General features: G+C 42.9%; 1 protein-coding gene across 4 annotated transcripts in view; it reads left to right on the forward strand.

Moving 5' to 3' along the window:
* Positions 1 to 17,563, forward strand: part of TLR3 (toll like receptor 3) — a 489,232-nt gene that overhangs the window by 121,365 nt on the left and 350,304 nt on the right. The window contains exon 2 of one of the 4 annotated variants that reach the window (XM_086962547.1): positions 16,020 to 16,082. The exons of the other annotated variants lie outside the window; for them this stretch is intronic. The gene's annotated coding sequence lies outside the window, so the exon portion shown is untranslated. The remainder of the gene's footprint in view (positions 1 to 16,019; positions 16,083 to 17,563) is intronic. 4 annotated transcript variants of the gene reach the window in all.

The following is a 17,563-nucleotide window of genomic DNA, read 5'->3' on the forward strand; positions in this document are numbered from 1 at the left end:
CACTTCAGTCCTAAGGGACCTTGGGGGCCAAGAAGCCCTACTGGAACCTCCTTTATCCTCCAACCAGTAGTGTGCCAAACCAATGCAACAGACCTTGTTAGAGCCACCTTAGTACCCAAAATATTGTTACGTTTTTTTCTAAAGATTTTTTTTTTGTTTGATGTTTTATAATTAAAAACCCGAACATTGGTGGCCGGCGTCGATGGGCACCATACCTACACCCAAGCCCCTAGTGAAGAACTTGGGAGTATGGATGGATTCCTCGCTCAGCTTTCAGTCCCACACAAAGAGAGTGGCAGCTACTTGTGTGGGCTTGCTGAGAGGTCTAAAACCAATCCTGAAGTACTTTGAGCCAACAGTTCGCCAGCTTATAGTTCAAGCCACGATCATCTCTCGCTTGGACTATGCCAGCATGCTGCTCCTGGGTACGAATAAAGCAGAGATCCTGTATCTACAACGGGTCCAAAATCTGGCAGCGAGAACTCTGGTTGGCCTCCCTCACAGATGCTCTGCCAGAGCAACGATTGGAAGACTACATTGGCTCCCGATTGCTTCTCGGATCAAACTCAAAGCCCTTGTCACGGCATTCAAAATCCTTAAAACCGGGAGACCGGCTCTACTGCGTCCACTTCTGACTTGGTACCTGCCCCACCCAGAGCTTGCGCTCATTAGGGCAACACCTGGTGAAGATACCACGTACCAAATTATGCCATATGGGTGGTCGCTCCTTCCGGCTTTTAGCGTCCAAATTATGGAATTCTCTACCGGCCCACATTCGTAGAATGGAGAATCTGTTGGCTTTTCGGAAAGCCATTAAGACCATCCTTTTTTCACTTCCATAAGCTTCTGGATTTACCTGACTGTCCTTGAGTATCTGTTTTCTCTGATCTAGCAGCGCCGGGACGCCTCTTTGCTGGGGCAGCTGTTGCGCTTTATCAAATCCCTAACATAACATAACATAACATAATCTTCCAGACACATCTTGATCCCAGCAGACACGTCGCAAAAACAGAAAACAACAGCAGACATTCAATGACTACAAACACATCCAAAAATATGTGTAAAAAAATCCATTCTGAACATTGCACTACACATATTACTATATACATACTTTCAAAGCTTGTTTAAGTTTCTTTCAAAACCGTCTTTCAGACCTATTATCCATTTTCGCGGTTGTTCGGGACGTCGCAATGACGTCGCTAACCATGACGATATCGCCTTTTCTATAAAGTGGAAACACATATATGCACACACATTACAGTATTTTACACACTAGAGATTTATTACTGTACACTTCAAACTTATGTTTTTCGATCGTATTTCGAGAACAACCATCTCTTAAATCTATTTTCGCTGGAGATGGCGATGACGTTGGTCATCGCAATCCCCACGGTTACGTCGCAAAAGCAGAATGCAATAGCAGGAATTCAATAGCCACTACCACATAAAAAGAATTATAACAATATAATTAATTCTAACCATCATAGTACATAAATCACTATATAAATCTATAAAAACATTTATCAATATCTCTAAAACAATGCGTATTAATGATTCACTGATATATATTTTTTCTATTCCCACCAATATTCACAACAACGTCGATAGTCGCAATGGTGCACGGAGGGCCTCATTTCTTAACTATGGGGTCAGAGTAGCTCCACCCTGACCCCTTATGTGGGCTTTCACAAAAATGTTTAGCCCAGTGAAGCGTTCCTGATAGATAAAATGGCGGCCGCAACTTTTTATTCAGGTTCTGTCCAGCCAATCGGAGCATTCACGTTGGTGCGTGCATTCGTGATTAATCGCAAAACCACTGCGAAATATCCACGAGAAGAGATATTACTATAATTTTAAACTTGCATTTCTCAACAACTACTGAATGGATTTACACCAAAAGGTACTTCCATGAACTGACATCTACCTCCCTACCAAATTTGGTGTAAGTTCGTTAAGCAGTTCGGGCTGTAGGTGTGCCTAAAGGCTCCTCTGGAATTAACAATACAAACGCAGCCTTATTACGCGCCCCAAATTCTCGGTCCCCACTACACAGATCACGCCCAAACTTTCAATAACAATAGAACCCACCTTGACACTTTTCGGGGAAAATTACATGCATATTGGTCTAACGCTGCCAAAGTTATAGCCAAGTAAAAAAAATGCATTTCCTTTGGAAACTAGGCCCTAACTATAACTATCTACTAATAGCGACCGCCAGAAGGTCTCATCAGGAAAGAGGTGGATCAGGATTGTGAAAATATGTATATATATATATATATATATGTACGAGAATTCGTCACCAGCCAAGGCAGCTGCCTCAGCCCAACACTCAACGCTGACGAAAGAACGGACCCAGATTTCAGTGCTTTAACCTTCGTGTTTTATTTCAGCAAGCCTGCCGCCGCCATAACGCGTTTCGCCTTTACAGCTTGATCACATGGCCAGTTGCTTCCAGCCAATGCCATACATTTAAAGTGCAAGTGCGCGCGCAAATCATTACAAAAAATTCAGCAACATAGAAAAAATATACTACATTTCCAAGTGCTAACAAATGTATGCCAATGTTATGTGCATACTCTGATTAAAGTACAAGTGGCATGATATATAAAATATAAATATATATTTACACTTTAAAAACCACTAAAGTTGTTTTGAATAACTGTATGAATACAAGTTAATTATGACGTGAACATGAACCCACAAAATTTTACCATAGATTCATAACAATTAGTTGTTCACAAAAAATGCTCACCCCCCAAATGTACAAGGCACTTGGCAAAAGAGATAAAGCCCCAGTGGGCACAGAATATTGTAAGATTGCACCACAATGTTACACATTGTATTCTGACATTGGCTGAAAAAAGTGTTAAGTGAATGAAATTTCATAAAGTGCTCGTGCTGGTGCTCAACCAATATTTGAAAAAGAAATCATAACTTATTCAAAAGAAACACATGTTGTGTTGAACCCATGGTTATACTCCATGGACTAATCCTCCTCCTATTTGAAAGAAGCTCTTAACACAGAAAGTGTGGAGGCGTCAGATGTTAAAATACAGCAACAACAGTGTTATTGATTTAAAAGACCAAGTACCCATGTGGCAAATTCTCAAAAACACAGTAAATGAGTGGACTGCCCTGAAACAATTGAAGCGCGGAGAATTTGTAATATATACTTACTCTCATCACATCATAGACAAGTGTAAAGATCTTCCGTCGCATTCAGACCCTGTGGCTGCTTACTATCTAGTTCCAGGATGTACCGGGTTTCAAGTAGGCGCAGTTTCGCCTCTCGATCACCCCCTCTCTTCATGGGCCAAACTGCATCTATAACAAAGTAGGACAGATGCATAGGGTTGGAGCTATGGTGCTGTTCAAAATGCCTAGCGACAGGGTAGGCCTGATCTTTGTTAGAGATAGCTCTGATGTGCTGAAGTACACGTTTGTGGACCGGCAAGCGGGTACTACCCACGTACCTGAGACCACACGTGCACTCCAGCACATAGACCGCGTAATCTGTCTTACAAGTAAGGCGTTTAGTAATTCTCCTCGGGGTACTGGAGAATGGGACAACATAGGTGGATTTGTTGATCCCATATTTGCATGCCTTACATATATATATATATTTTCACAATCCTGATCCACCTCTTTCCTGATGAGACCTTCCAGGTACGGCCCACCAAACACGGAAACAAAGAATTTCGTCGAAGTGCTTTAATGGTTCGAATGGCACACCGTCAAATTCAAGCTAATACCTTGATCGTATCGGTTAACGACGTCATCATGACGTCCCGAATAACCCCGTAAACAGAAAATATGTCTGAAAGATTGTTTTTAAAGAAACTTAGTTGAAAAATATAAGCTTAAACATGCTTTGAAAGAAGTATGTATCTAGTAATATCTGTAGGGCAATGTTCAGAATAGATTTTTTTGCATATTATTTTTGAATGTGTTGATGACCAATGAATGTTTGCTTTTGTTTTTGTATTTCGCGATGTGTCCGCGGGAATTGCGATTACCGACGTCATTGCAACTTCCTCTGTCTTTGCAGAAACAGAAAATAGTGTTTGAAGATGATCATTCTGGAAACTCACTACAAAAAATGAGTTTGAAAAGTACACAAATATACTTCACAAAATGTCTATATATGTATGTACAAACCACACGCTCTTCGTGACTACCCACGTCACCGTGATGATGTTGGTAGTTGTGAATATAAATTATTTGGTTAAAGGTGGTTTTCTCCTAAATTGATCACAGAAATTAAAGTTAAAACAATATGCAGTTGTTGACAGTAAAACCCAATGCAAACTAGCACCTAATCTGCTATCCCAAATGTGTATGAATTTTGGGAAATACTCCAGAAATGTGTGCACACACTATAAGCACCCACTGTCGCAGTGCAGGTCATACAACTGGACTTTATAAAGTTGAGCAAACCAAAACGATTGTGCACCACCTTATGAGCAATGTTATGCTTTTATGAAATCTATGTCCAAGGTTGGTCTTTTTATCCTCCTTTTTTATTTAATGACAATTTAATTAAACCTATGAAAAGAACTTTTTCAAGTAGATCCGCCAACGCGTTTCGTCCAAAGAAATTGGACTTTTTCAGGGCATGTGAGGCACTCCTTAGTATATTGCGTCAAAATGTCTGTAGTGATCTAAACGGCATAAGTGTTGCTGTAGAGTAGATAGCCGGATCACCCTATGTATATTTTGAATTGAATAACAAGATGCTGTGTTGTAGTGGTATGTATCAGACTTCCAAGATACGTCCACATAAGATTATTCTTCTGGTCACACTCAACTAATGTGGGCCAAAGTGGATGAAATTAACAGTTCCTCACAATATTTAGTGTGTGGGAGCAGGAACTCAATGTCGTCTCCTTCCAAGATCAGGAAAGGGGAACAAAAATAAGCACTGGCATAGCCAATAGGTCTTGACTTTAGGACCTTATAAGTGTTTAGCCATGCAACCGTTGATGTTGTTGCACCAAGGATATTGTGCTGCATAACTAAATACTTATAAGGTCCCAAAGGCGAGACCTATTGGCTATGCCAATGCTTGCTAAACTTGGTAAAGCTGCCTTGGCATTGGTTGCACCTCATTAGTACAATTTTAATATCCAGATATAGCACTAAGCAACAAAAATATTAACTCCAGCACAACACAAAAACACTGCCCACATAGGAACAAAACAAAAGAAGCACACACCTTACAAGATGCAGCGTGCTACCAATGTAGGCGAGAGCTTCAAAGCCCCTCATAGGTAGTAATCGCTACACAAATATGGAAATCAGATCCAATCAGTGTGAGGAGGAAACTGAAGAAATAGGTAGAAACAGCAAGAGGAGCGTGATGGAGATAAAACAGGACAAGGAGAATAAAGAAGGAATCAAGTGATATGTATAAATAGGTAGGGGAAATCTTACGAATACAAGTGTTACAGAAATGGAATTGATTAAACTAGCTTGGTGTGGCAGTGCAAAGAGAAAGGAACAGAGTAATGGATGGATGAAAGGGCACCGAAGGGCATCGAGGGTACAAAAGAGGGATATTTTATTTCTGAATGCCATTCATAAAATTATTGTGCTATAGGAATAATCTAGGTAGGATATCGACTGCCAAAATATACCTCAGTTAAGTATGAATAGCTGCAAATTGATTGAATATGCCTAATTCAAAATCTATACACTTTGAGACACCCACCAATGAAGCCCCATAGTGACGGTTGCTCTCGCTCACTACGCTTGCTCGTACAGTCAAATTCAGGATTAAGCCTTACGACTCACCACTTTCAAAATCCACCAGCTGCCACTGCAAGCTACCTAAAATAAGCTACTTCTCTTTGACTAAAACATACAAAGAGGTATCAAACTGACTTCCGACCATCCTCGCAAATTACATTATGCATTACCTACAACGCAGTGAGAGTTGAGTAGTACTTGCAGATCAGTGAGAGTTGACGAGTCTAAAAGAGTAGGCTATGGAAGCAAATTTGGGAAACCACCAAATACAAATCTTTAAATTTATAGCTGTGAGCGCTGTGCGTCGTGTCCAGTTGTGGTTTGAAGCCAAATGTATTTACAACAGGAGCAGCAACGAGCACGCAGAAGGAACACATTCAGAAACCCTTCAGGTTTACCACTCCGATGTCAGCCAGTGAAAATGACCGAATCGGTTGCCAATACAAATAAAGGACTATTCTGATAACGCTTGTGGAATTTAGCAATAGGTTGAAAGTTCGGAGAGCAGCCATTTTGGAATGGATATATTTACAAAATCATAGAACATTCTACTGCAATGCTTGTGATGTTATGGAGCTATCACTAAGCAAAATTTTGAAATCAAGTCGTGTCTACGTATTCAGATGTTCAGATAATTTTACTCTCATTGGTTTATGTTCCATGATGGCCACTTGATATTCCAGCTATCATGTGCTTCTTTTGTTACGAAGCGCTTCAAAACGTATTAATAGCAATGGTGCACCTAAGCAAGGTGTTTCCAATGTAAGGCGGAGGAATCAAACAACAGACAATGCTAGGCGTCAACGGTGTCAGTAAGTGCTTAAGTCGAACATCATGGCCTGATACACATGGGGCTGAGGAATGCAAGAGGGGGAATGCTGTACTGTTCCTATGTAGGATCAAGGGAGGTTTAGCTGGCATGACCAAAGGTGTACACGTAGCACCTTGGGGCATCCATTGTGTTGGATGTATTTGCCTCACACACCCCGAGGGGTGTCATGCTTCATCATCGGCGTTTGCTCCTCGTCGGGGAGGCGGTGCAATCCCCGACGGGCACACCTCAAGAGGGGCTCTTTGGCGGAGATCTTTTATCCAACAGCCTTATGGTGAAGTGGGGGTGTGTGGGCAAGAAGATGTAAAGTGATAAGCTGAAATATAACTAAGGGTACCGGAATTCACTTTATTCTGGGGGTCCCCTAGTTACAATTAAAAGGTGGAACTAGCTTACTAGGTGTCAACACAATTAAGTTGAGTGACGCTGGTAAAGGCTAGAGGTCATAAGTGGTCGACATGTTTCTCGCAGTGGGGTAGATTACCCGCGATTCTTCAGGACCATATAACAAGTGAAATGTGTGTCAAAAAAGAGGGAACATGCTTGTGTCATGTATGTAAAGTGTGTTACCTCTGTGGAGTATCCTATGCCATTAGGTTGGGGACTACTAGCCGAGCTCGGCGGGGACGGGTAGGTCAATTGACTTGGATACAGGCAGGATGAGCCTCATCTAAAGGCCCTCCCTGATATCTTTTCCCGCCGACCCTCATGTGGCTAGTAGTCCCCAACCTAATGGCATAGGATACTCCACAGAGGTAACACACTTTACATACATGACACAAGCATGTTCCCTCTTTTTTGACACACATTTCACTTGTTATATGGTCCTGAAGAATCGCGGGTAATCTACCCCACTGCGAGAAACATGTCGACCACTTATGACCTCTAGCCTTTACCAGCGTCACTCAACTTAATTGTGTTGACACCTAGTAAGCTAGTTCCACCTTTTAATTGTAACTAGGGGACCCCCAGAATAAAGTGAATTCCGGTACCCTTAGTTATATTTTAGCTCTCAGCTTATCACTTTACATCTTCTTGCCCACACACCCCCACTTCACCATAAGGCTGTTGGATAAAAGATCTCCGCCAAAGAGCCCCTCTTGAGGTGTGCCCGTCGGGGATTGCACCGCCTCCCCGACGAGGAGCAAACGCCGATGATGAAGCATGACACCCCTCGGGGTGTGTGAGGCAAATACATCCAACACAATGGATGCCCCAAGGTGCTACGTGTACACCTTTGGTCATGCCAGCTAAACCTCCCTTGATCCTACATAGGAACAGTACAGCATTCCCCCTCTTGCATTCCTTGTACCAGATACGGACACAAGCTGATACTGGACCTTCCACCACCCTGAGTGGTAATTGGTGTCCGTTGATCAAACGATCAGCCCTTCTCCCTGGTTTTTGATAAACACATGGGGCTGAGGCAGCGATGAGGCGGAAGGAAGGAGGGGTTTCCGCACGGATCACATTAGCTGTGACTCGTTGCCGGCTTGCTGCTGGAGTGCTGCTCTATGCTGATGCAATGTGCTTTGAGTTCTGGGTCAGAGCTGTGCTGACGGTGAGGTAAGGGCTGCGATCCGCATTGTTGCACTGCATCTGGCATCGCCAGGCAAAGAGCTGGACATAAAACGTATCTTTACACACAACAGGCATTTTAATCTTCAAACAAACAACACCGAAGATTGGTAATTTACCCACAGATACTTCCCACCTTTAATAGTACTACGAGGGTGGTGCCGGATCGTTTGGTAAGATTATTTCTTTTGGAGTTAATAGAGAAGAACCTGTTTTGAGTGACGTAGGTTTGTTGGAAGGGTTCTTTTGACCATTTGGTTGTCATCAGGCTGCTGATGATCCCAGTGAGCGTTGAAACCTCTTAAATAGGGTGAGTTTAAAGGTGTGTTATTTGTTACTGGTGTTTGTGTATTGACCATCTCCAAATGATGACACTTAGCGTTTAACTTTGTCAGGGTGAGTACTGCCTCATTCTGTTATAGATTTTCTAGAACGTGGATAACCACACAACCTAGGGTGTGCATGAATTTTGCTTCAAAGGTCGAGTAGGCTTAGCAAGGAGTATAGGTGTGTTTTGGTGTTGTGGGCATAAGGCACCAGGAAGGGTTTTAACTGCCCTTGGAACAAGCGAGCGCCTTGCGCTGAAGGGAAAAAAAAGATGAGGCGAGGAGGAGGCAGCAGGGGAGGGGAGAGAGGAGGGGGCCTGCGCCTGTTTCCCTTGTGGAAGCGAGCTGGAACCATATGTTTGTAATTAACACATGGTTTAAAAGCTCGCTCCCGCAAGGCAATCGCCAAACGTGCACGCGTTGCATTCAATGCAATGCATGCACGTTTTTGGCAGCAAAGCTGAAGCGATTGCTAAAGGTCTTTTCCTAAGCAGCACATGCGAGCTGCGTAGGCGAGACCTAAAAAGCAGTGGATTGCGGGGGCGCGAGTTATAACTGCTGAATTTCTCTTGTTTTGTACGAGTGAAATGTCAGCCTAACTATAACGTCCCTTTAACCTTCGGCTTTGTCATTGAATGAATTCATCCACACTAATCCTTATGATTAAGAAAACCGCACTCGCAGAGTTTGAACTTCTCCAATTAGTATATTTTAACAAAGTATCCAGTTTGAGGAACAACCGACGCGTTTCGTAAACACAGTTTACTTGATCACGGTTACAATGTCAAATTAAAAACAACCAATTAATCTACTTTCACAATAACATATTACCTGTGACTCGTCTTTCTCAACCAAGACTCGTGTTGTATTTTGGGATATGTCGTTTTAACCTACACTAATTGGGATTTTCTTTTTAATGTATCTATGAAACCAACTATGTGTCTTATGTTTTATACTCGCATATATATTTTTTAATTAATATTTTTTACTGTGCAGCCTCTTTTTTAACCCTAATTACCATTATTCCTTTTTACTGTGATTATTTTCTCACTTTAACTTGCTTCTAACTTTTTAGGTTTCGCCTGGCGTTCACTGCGCAGCAGTGTCGCGTAGGCGAAATCTTTTGATCTCCAGTATGGGGCTGTAACCCGCCTCTCTCTTCCATTGGCTAGCTCCATAAATGGAGGCTAGCCATTGGAAGAGATGGTTGTCAATCACTCTTTCCCCCGTCATGACTCGATTCGTGGGCGTTTCTCGGTCTTTTTTTTAGTCCCGCCCCTTTTCTCGTCATGACATTCTGTGGGCGTTTTTTTTAGTTGCCGGGATTGATTTCAGCGCTTTACTTTGCTTCTAGCACCTGGAAGCGCTTTGTCTGCTGTCCTAGTGCTTGGGAGCGCTTCACGTGCCTTGGCCGGAGCCCACCCGGCATTTGTCACCCCGTGTTGTGGCCGAGCGGCGCGGGTGCCACCCCGCTCATTACCGCCTTCATTGGCCACTTATTTGCCCCGTTTTATGATTCAATTCCCGAAAATCACCGCTGCGACCCCGAGCTCTCCCTGACCCCAGAGAAAGGCAGCCACCGGCATCCCCACCCGGCCGCGCTGGGATTGGCCCAGCCGGCCGAGCCTCCCGCCGTGTCATCGGGGGAGGAGCCGGAAGCAGGAAGTGGTGCAAGCTTTCGCGGGGGCTCCCATGTCGAGGGGAGAGCCCCGCGGTGATGGCCCGGGTGCATCTGAAATGGCGGCCGAGGCCACCAATGGCAGTGCGGGGCTCCCGGAGTCCAGGGAAGCCCTGCACTGAGGGAAGCCCCGCGAGTAATGTGCTGCCGGGGGCTGGCACTAACTCCTATCTGGATAAGATAGATAAGGCATCCCTCAACTCGTTTCACCCAGCGGTGCCCGGGGCAGGGAGGCCGGCTGCATGGCTCACGCTGACTTGGGCTGGACTTCGCCTGGTGGCGGCCACGCCCCGCAGCTCTCCTAACCCGATACTGGGCGCTACGCGGCCCAGAGAGGGGAGAGCTGCGCGCCATGGAGCTCCGCGGGATCCTGCTGCTGCACTATTTGGCCCCTGCGGCTGCTGCCACAGGTAAAAATCTAGGCCCTTGCTGTCCCCTGGCATCTCTTCAGGTCAAAATAATCTCTATACTACTTTTTCTCTGGATTGCGTACATTATACGTTTCCTTTTTTTATGGCATTACCCCGTGCCGCATTCTTCCAAATCTTTCTCTCCACTATACGCTCTAAATAGCTCCGCTTAACCGAGGACCCTTGCCCCTCAAATACGTCTTTTCTTTGCTTCAGGCCTCTTTGTCCCTGCTTATACCCTAATACGTTTACCCCTACTTCTTCCCGCTTACCCCCACAACCTGTCCTGCTGCTTAAACCCACCTCCTCCAGATCTACTGTTCCTGCCTAACCCTAAAGCATTTGCCCATGCCAGTACCCCGTACCTGTGCTACAGCTTATGCCCTACCTCTACTCTTGCCTGTACCCTTTTACCTCAAATGCTGCCTCATACCGTAGTACCTTTGCCCACTCCCTACTCTACTACCAGTACCCTTCCAATGCACTACCACCTGCGCCCCTCTGCCCACTAGTGCATGTTCCCTTGCTTCTTCCTTTCTACCTCTCTGTGCCTTTGACCTAGTACCTCTACACCTACATTTAACCCTAGAACCTCTACTTATATCCTCATACCTCTACTGTCTAGACCATCTATGCCTATACCCCACCATTACCCAGGACCATCTCTACCCACTCAAATATCATGGTGCCCCCCCCACCTAGTCCCTCTCCATTCCCAAGCTCCTCTACAACTGCCTGTACATCTACTGCCATGGAAACCAAGCATCTCTAGCGCTGCCTACTTTCTACTGTCTTCCCCACCCCTCACGCACCACCCTTCATTTCCTTATCGCTTTTCTTCTATTTCCTTATATGACCTGTTCACCTTTTTCTGGTAATCAGTGCTTATAAACAGTTCTTGCTCAAGGACAAGGTTTTCCTCATTTTTAAGTTTTCCGAACTGATAGAGAACTGTCAGTTACCGCAGTTCTGTAATCAGTAGTGGCATGTGACCCGTATGTTGGATGCCCCCAAGGCCCCCTGTGACAGAAGGCTGCTTTTGAAGTTTGGGCCGGAAGTTCTATTCGTGGTTCGGCGACTTGCAAACTGAATGCTTCCATGTTGGATTCTTAGCTGCATATATGACTGCTAGACAGCCGAGGCGGCCATTTCTTCTTCTTCAGCACCATGCAAGGCAAGAGATCTATTTTTATCAGTGAATGAATGAGTAGGAACAGGGTCTGCCGATCCGAAACCACTTAATATTTGCACACAACTTGGGTCAGTAAAAGCAAAAGCTTGTAAGGGCTATTTTTGTGGGTTTTCCCAAATTTCAGATTTTTTCATATCCCCATTTTCTAGGAAATTAACTTTTCCATAAATATATCTTTATCTATTTTTTGTTTTGTTTATTCTGTTTCATATCGAATAAACCATGTTGACTTTGGCCAGCCATGAAGTATGATGCATATATATTAGGTTTTAGCTATGTAGACCTATCGGAAAGCAGGAGCGCAGGAATTTTTTTGATTTCAGGTAGAAGAAGACATGTATATAATAACAAATACTTTGAGTGTGCTGTGTGTGTGGATCTGTGTGTGTGTGTGTGTGTGTGGTTGTGTGTGTGTATGTGTGGCTCTGTGTGTGTGGCTGTGTGGCTCTGTGTGTGTGTGGCTGGCTCTGTGTGTGTGTGTGTGTGTCTGGGTGCAAATGCAATAGGTCTCGCATTTGCGAGAGATTAAGCTATTGGCATTGTAAATGACAATGCCATTTATTTATCTGTTCTCAAAACCAACACATAAATAAAAAATGTGTCATTTACAATGCCAATAGCTCTAACTTTTGCCAAGGCGAGACCGTTGCATTGTAAATGCTTGTTTATTTTTATTTTTTTGGGTTTCATTTCCGGGAGCATGCAACCCTCTTACCCCTACATTCTTTTCATTAAGAATTTACATGAGTTTATTTAAAGAATTCCCTGATTGCCCTATTTTGGAAATTTTATCGGAAGGATTTTTTTGAGGAATTTAATCAATAACTTCAAATTAAGCCCCCCCAGTAGGCCTTCAAAATGTCCTCATTCCTTACCTAAATTTTCTATTTATTTTCGTATAGAGTGGAGTTTGAAAATTCTAATAGTGTGTAGTGCTACCATTCGTTTGTATGATTATCTGAACTGAAGTTTCAACATTTACACATCCACTTTTACCCTTAAAGCATGATCCAACATCAAGTTTACAGATGGACATATAAGTCCTCACTTTGATTTAGTCCTTACGGCATAAGAGTTCTGAAATGTAATATCTCTCTCGATTCGTAATTTCTTACACGATCCCCGCCTCCTACATGAAGTGGGATCTATTGCAAGGTATAGAAAGTTAATTGATTCCAATCTCCTTTGTGTTCTGCTTCCATGTCTTTGGCAATGGCGTTACTCCGATCTACATTTACTGTTGCATGAACGTGCTCTTGTATCCTCTTCTTTAATTTGCATATAATACTTCCAATGTACATCAAAGGGCAGGGACATTCTATGGCTTACACAACATACTGACTTTTACATGTTAATAAGTCTCCTATTTGCCACATGGTGTTGTCTGGCAGTTTTACTTCTGTCTTGTTCTTCGCTATCTGACAGACTTTACAATTGTAACATTTTATAAAGCCTTTCGTTTTTAGCCAATGTGTCCCTTTTAATTTTACAGTTCCTTGATGATGGCCATGAATTAGTTTGTTCTTTAGATTCCCTGCCCGATGAATGTTATGTTGGGGTGAGTGCCCATTATTTTTCCTACTGTTGGATCCAGCTGCAGTAATTTCCAATTTTTTCACAAGATTTTTATAATTTGTTTAGATTCATTAGACAAATCTAAAATCCATCTAATTGGGTCTTACTTTGATTGTATGTATGCTGGGGGTTCTATGGCCAGTTGTTGCTCCCACCACCCCATTGTGAAGCAATGCGTATCCGGGACTGAAGGAAAAGCCCATTGCACATCCTTTCGTTTGCTGATATATCTCATCCCCAAATAAGAACACATTTTAGTGCAAGCACATTTCAACCATATCCATTAACATTTGATTATGTTGGTTGTACTGTATGTTGTGTTCTTTTAAGAAGAAACTGCATGCCAGCATTCCAATGTCATTTTCAATGTTCGTATATAAGGATATTACATTGTTATTAGCATATACTAGTCCTGCCATCGTTTGGTAAGAATATTTCTTTTGGAGTTAGTAGAGAAGAACTTGTTTTGAGTGACGGAGGTTTGTTGGAAAGGGTTCTTTTGACCATTTGGTTGTCATCAGGCTGCTGATGATCCCAGTAAGCGTTGAAACCTCTTAAATTCAGTGAGTTTAAAGGTGTGTTATTTGTTACTGGTGTTTGTGTATCGACCATCTCCAAATGATGACTCTTCGGGTTTAACTTGGTGAGGGTGTGTACTGCCTCCTTCTGTTTTAGATTTTCTAGAACGTGGATAACCACACAACCTAGGGTGTGCGTGAATTCTGCTTCAAAGCTCGAGTAGGCTTAGCGAGGGGTATAGTTGTGTTTTGGTGTTGTGGGCAGAGGGCAGCAGGAATGGCTTCAACTGCCCTTGGAACCAGCGAGCACCTTGCCCTGAAGGGGAAAAATAAGATGAGGTGAGGAGGAGGCAGCAGGGGGAGGGAAGAGAGGAGGGGGCCTGCTCCTGTTCCTGCTCCTGTTTCCCTTGCGGGAGCGAGCAGGAACCATATGTTTGTAATTAACACATGGTTTTGAAAGCTCGCTCCCGCAAGGGAATCTCCAAACGTGCATGCGTTGCATTCAAAGCAATGCAATGCGTGCACGTTTTTGGCAGCAAAGCTGAAGTGATTGCTAAAGGTCTTTTCCTACGCAGCGCATGCAAGACCTAAAAAGCAGTGCATTGCGGGGGCGCGTTTTCTACGAGTCAAATATCAGCCTAACTATAACGTTCCTTTAATCTTCGGCTTTTTCATTGAATGAATGAATATATATATATATATATATATATGTAATGTAAAGATGAAACTACATATACACCCTTCTATCCAAACATAATAGTTTTTAAGTATGTATAATTGTACTTTGAAAACCTGTATTGGTGGAAGAAGGCAATGGACTTTTGCATGTTTTATTGAAGTTGGTTGTATATCTATTTATATTGTAAATAGGATAAAATATAATTTTTGGATATTGCAATATATTTATTGGCATTATTTTGCACATACTAAATAAGCGCAAGCAAGTCGCACTTTATTGCGGTTTTGGTGAATCGAAGAAAACAAGCATTTATGCTGATATTAAACAAATGGATGATATCCTTATGAAATAACAACATATTATTCCAACTACTTACAAATTTAACCATGGTTAATTTACGGTGTATTTAAATGTGACCTACGAGTATTTCTTTTATGTTTATTATTTGTACATCACATGGTGTATATGAATTGGTTTAAAAAGAGGGCATGATGGGAAATATTTTTTATGTGAGCAAGGGCAACCGCCCGAAATGCGTCATCTGCTAGCGCTGCTGTGACCTCCATGTGAATAAAGTACCTTTTGCCAGCACTTTTGGGATTCGTTGGTCTTTTCCTTGAGCAGAAAAACAACTGGTGATTCAAGGTGAACCTACATCGTTTAATATATATATATATAGAATTATTATTATATATATATTATTCTCTATATCCATCCATCCATCCTACTGGCTGTCCCCCCGTATTTAGTTCTAGTTAGTACCATGTTTCTACAGATTTTTTTTTTTTTTACTTGCCCACATAACCATAACAATTATTGGCCCACTTATATGCAAGGGCCCAATCGATGGTTCATTTCGTCTTATTGTCTCAACTTTATTGATAAACCCGTTCCATAACAAGTTAAAAGGCTTCGTCCTGGGAGCCTGCTCCACCTTAGCACGATACTTCTAAATGTGTGGTCTATGGGTAATGAATATCAGGCTCCCAGGACGAAGACTTTTAACTTGTTATGGAACCGGTTTGTCAATAAAGTTTTTTGAGACAATAAGACGAAATGAACCATCGATTGGGCCCCTGCATATAAGTGGGCCAATAATTGATATGGTCATATGTGGGCTATTGGCAGACTATGAGACCAAATTGATGTGTTTTCCGATAGTCTCCTACAATTCAGAGACTGGAAGTCGCATGTTGTAGAAGTTTGGCCCTTTAAGAATAAGAAACCAGTTGCGGTCACGTGATCGCGGGGAGAGGCTTCTATACACTTCCCCGTTTCACCCTCCCTGGAATCATTCGGGCCGCGGATGTGTCCAAGATAGGTAGCCAGTGGGGAGTCGCTGGGTTGCAAGTAAGTGTAAATTCCGGGACCCCCTTGTTGTTGGTTTTAAGCGACAACTTGCCTCTATACTTTGTTTGGGTAACGCTGAGTTACACTGCGCTTTTTCATTTCCTCCTTTTGGCATTTTTCCTTCTGCTTATAGTAAATCTGGCGTGAAGATTTCCCCTGCTGTGAGCCCATGATGTAATCTTTACCAATACGGACAGTGAGTCTTTTTAACAATTAATCTTCCATTTTGACGATATAGGTTGTTTGTTTTCTAATTGAGACTTCCCCCGCGCGACTGGTGTGGAGGGTTGCTCGTACAATGGGGTGAGCACTAAATGTGATCCATAATTAAAGGTTCTCGAGTAACGGTAACTCGTGATGAGAATAAACATAATTATACCATGTAACACGTATTAAGGCATTTGTTGCATGATGTGAAGAAATGTAGTAATGAGAACATGTTCCTTAAACGATACGAGCTTAGAGGTCACATACGATTGACTGAAGCCGGGGTTATCGTGTTGCTGAGCACAGCTGGGTGATTGTGGTGGATTTCAAACAGGTTTGATTCACTAAAAACGTTTTTTTTCACAAAAAATGGTTAACGGAGGGCACTACAACGATACAATGTTCACTTGCATGAACATAACGTTGCTTTTGCAGTGTCATATTGTTGTTTAGTAAAAACCTCTGTGGACTAACCTTTTGTTTTGCAGATTTCAGGCCCTTGGCAATACAAGGAGAGTCAACACGGGAAATCCGTGAGTTTGTATTTAAGTATCACATATCCCTACGGATTGGGTATGCCTTAGTGTGCGTAGACCAACGGGGGATACTTAATGGTCCTGACGAATGCTGAGCATAGTTGGCTCATAATAGCAGAAACATGTTGACCACTATGACTAGATAGGACACATTGGTTCAAATTTACTCAACCACTAGTTGTCCGCTTTCACTTTGTTTTTTTGAGGGTTGGCTATCCCTTTATTAAAAATTGGTACAGGGAATAGCTGGCTTTCTTTTAATTCACTGACACTTTTTGGGCACGAATTCACTAGCCCTCAAAAATGAGCTAGATGATGAAGCAAGTCACCAACTTTGTTGGTGAGTGAGGGTCCTTTTATAGAATTACGGTTTCTCCGCCAATCACACCTTACTTGGGCTATAAGGTTAATTAGCTCCTACCTAGGTTGCACTGTCTAACAGATGATTTCTTTGCACCTTTTATGTCACTCTTTTGTTGTTGTAATGAAATAAACAGGTTGCCATAAATGTATATTTTCTGTTTATGACTGTCAATCTACAACCATGGTACTCCGAGTACGGCCTGAGGGCCGCCAGCGGCCTAGCAGACTTCCTTGGCAACCCACAGACGTTTGTCATGACCCCTTCAAGCCCAGCACAGCTGCTTTGTTCGTAGCGGGCTCTCGAGGCTGTCAGTAAACACAAAAGAGGGCCATTGGAGCATGTGCGATATCCGCTTCAGTGCGCATGCTCCAGCTGCCCTCTATTGTGTTTATTCATAGCCTTTCGCAGGTCCTGCGGTCTCCAGCTTTGTTCCGCAGTCCCCTGCTTGCCTTCAGATGTCAGTGGGAAAACGAGCAATAAAACAACAACCACAGACTTGGCACACAACCTTGGCAGAACATAAACTGCGCACCATATTTGTGATTACAGTGTGCAACAGTGCACCCATTT

This window comes from Lissotriton vulgaris, chromosome 3_1 (assembly GCF_964263255.1).
Source record: "Lissotriton vulgaris chromosome 3_1, aLisVul1.2, whole genome shotgun sequence".
In the NCBI taxonomy this organism is placed as follows: Eukaryota; Metazoa; Chordata; class Amphibia; order Caudata; family Salamandridae; genus Lissotriton; species Lissotriton vulgaris.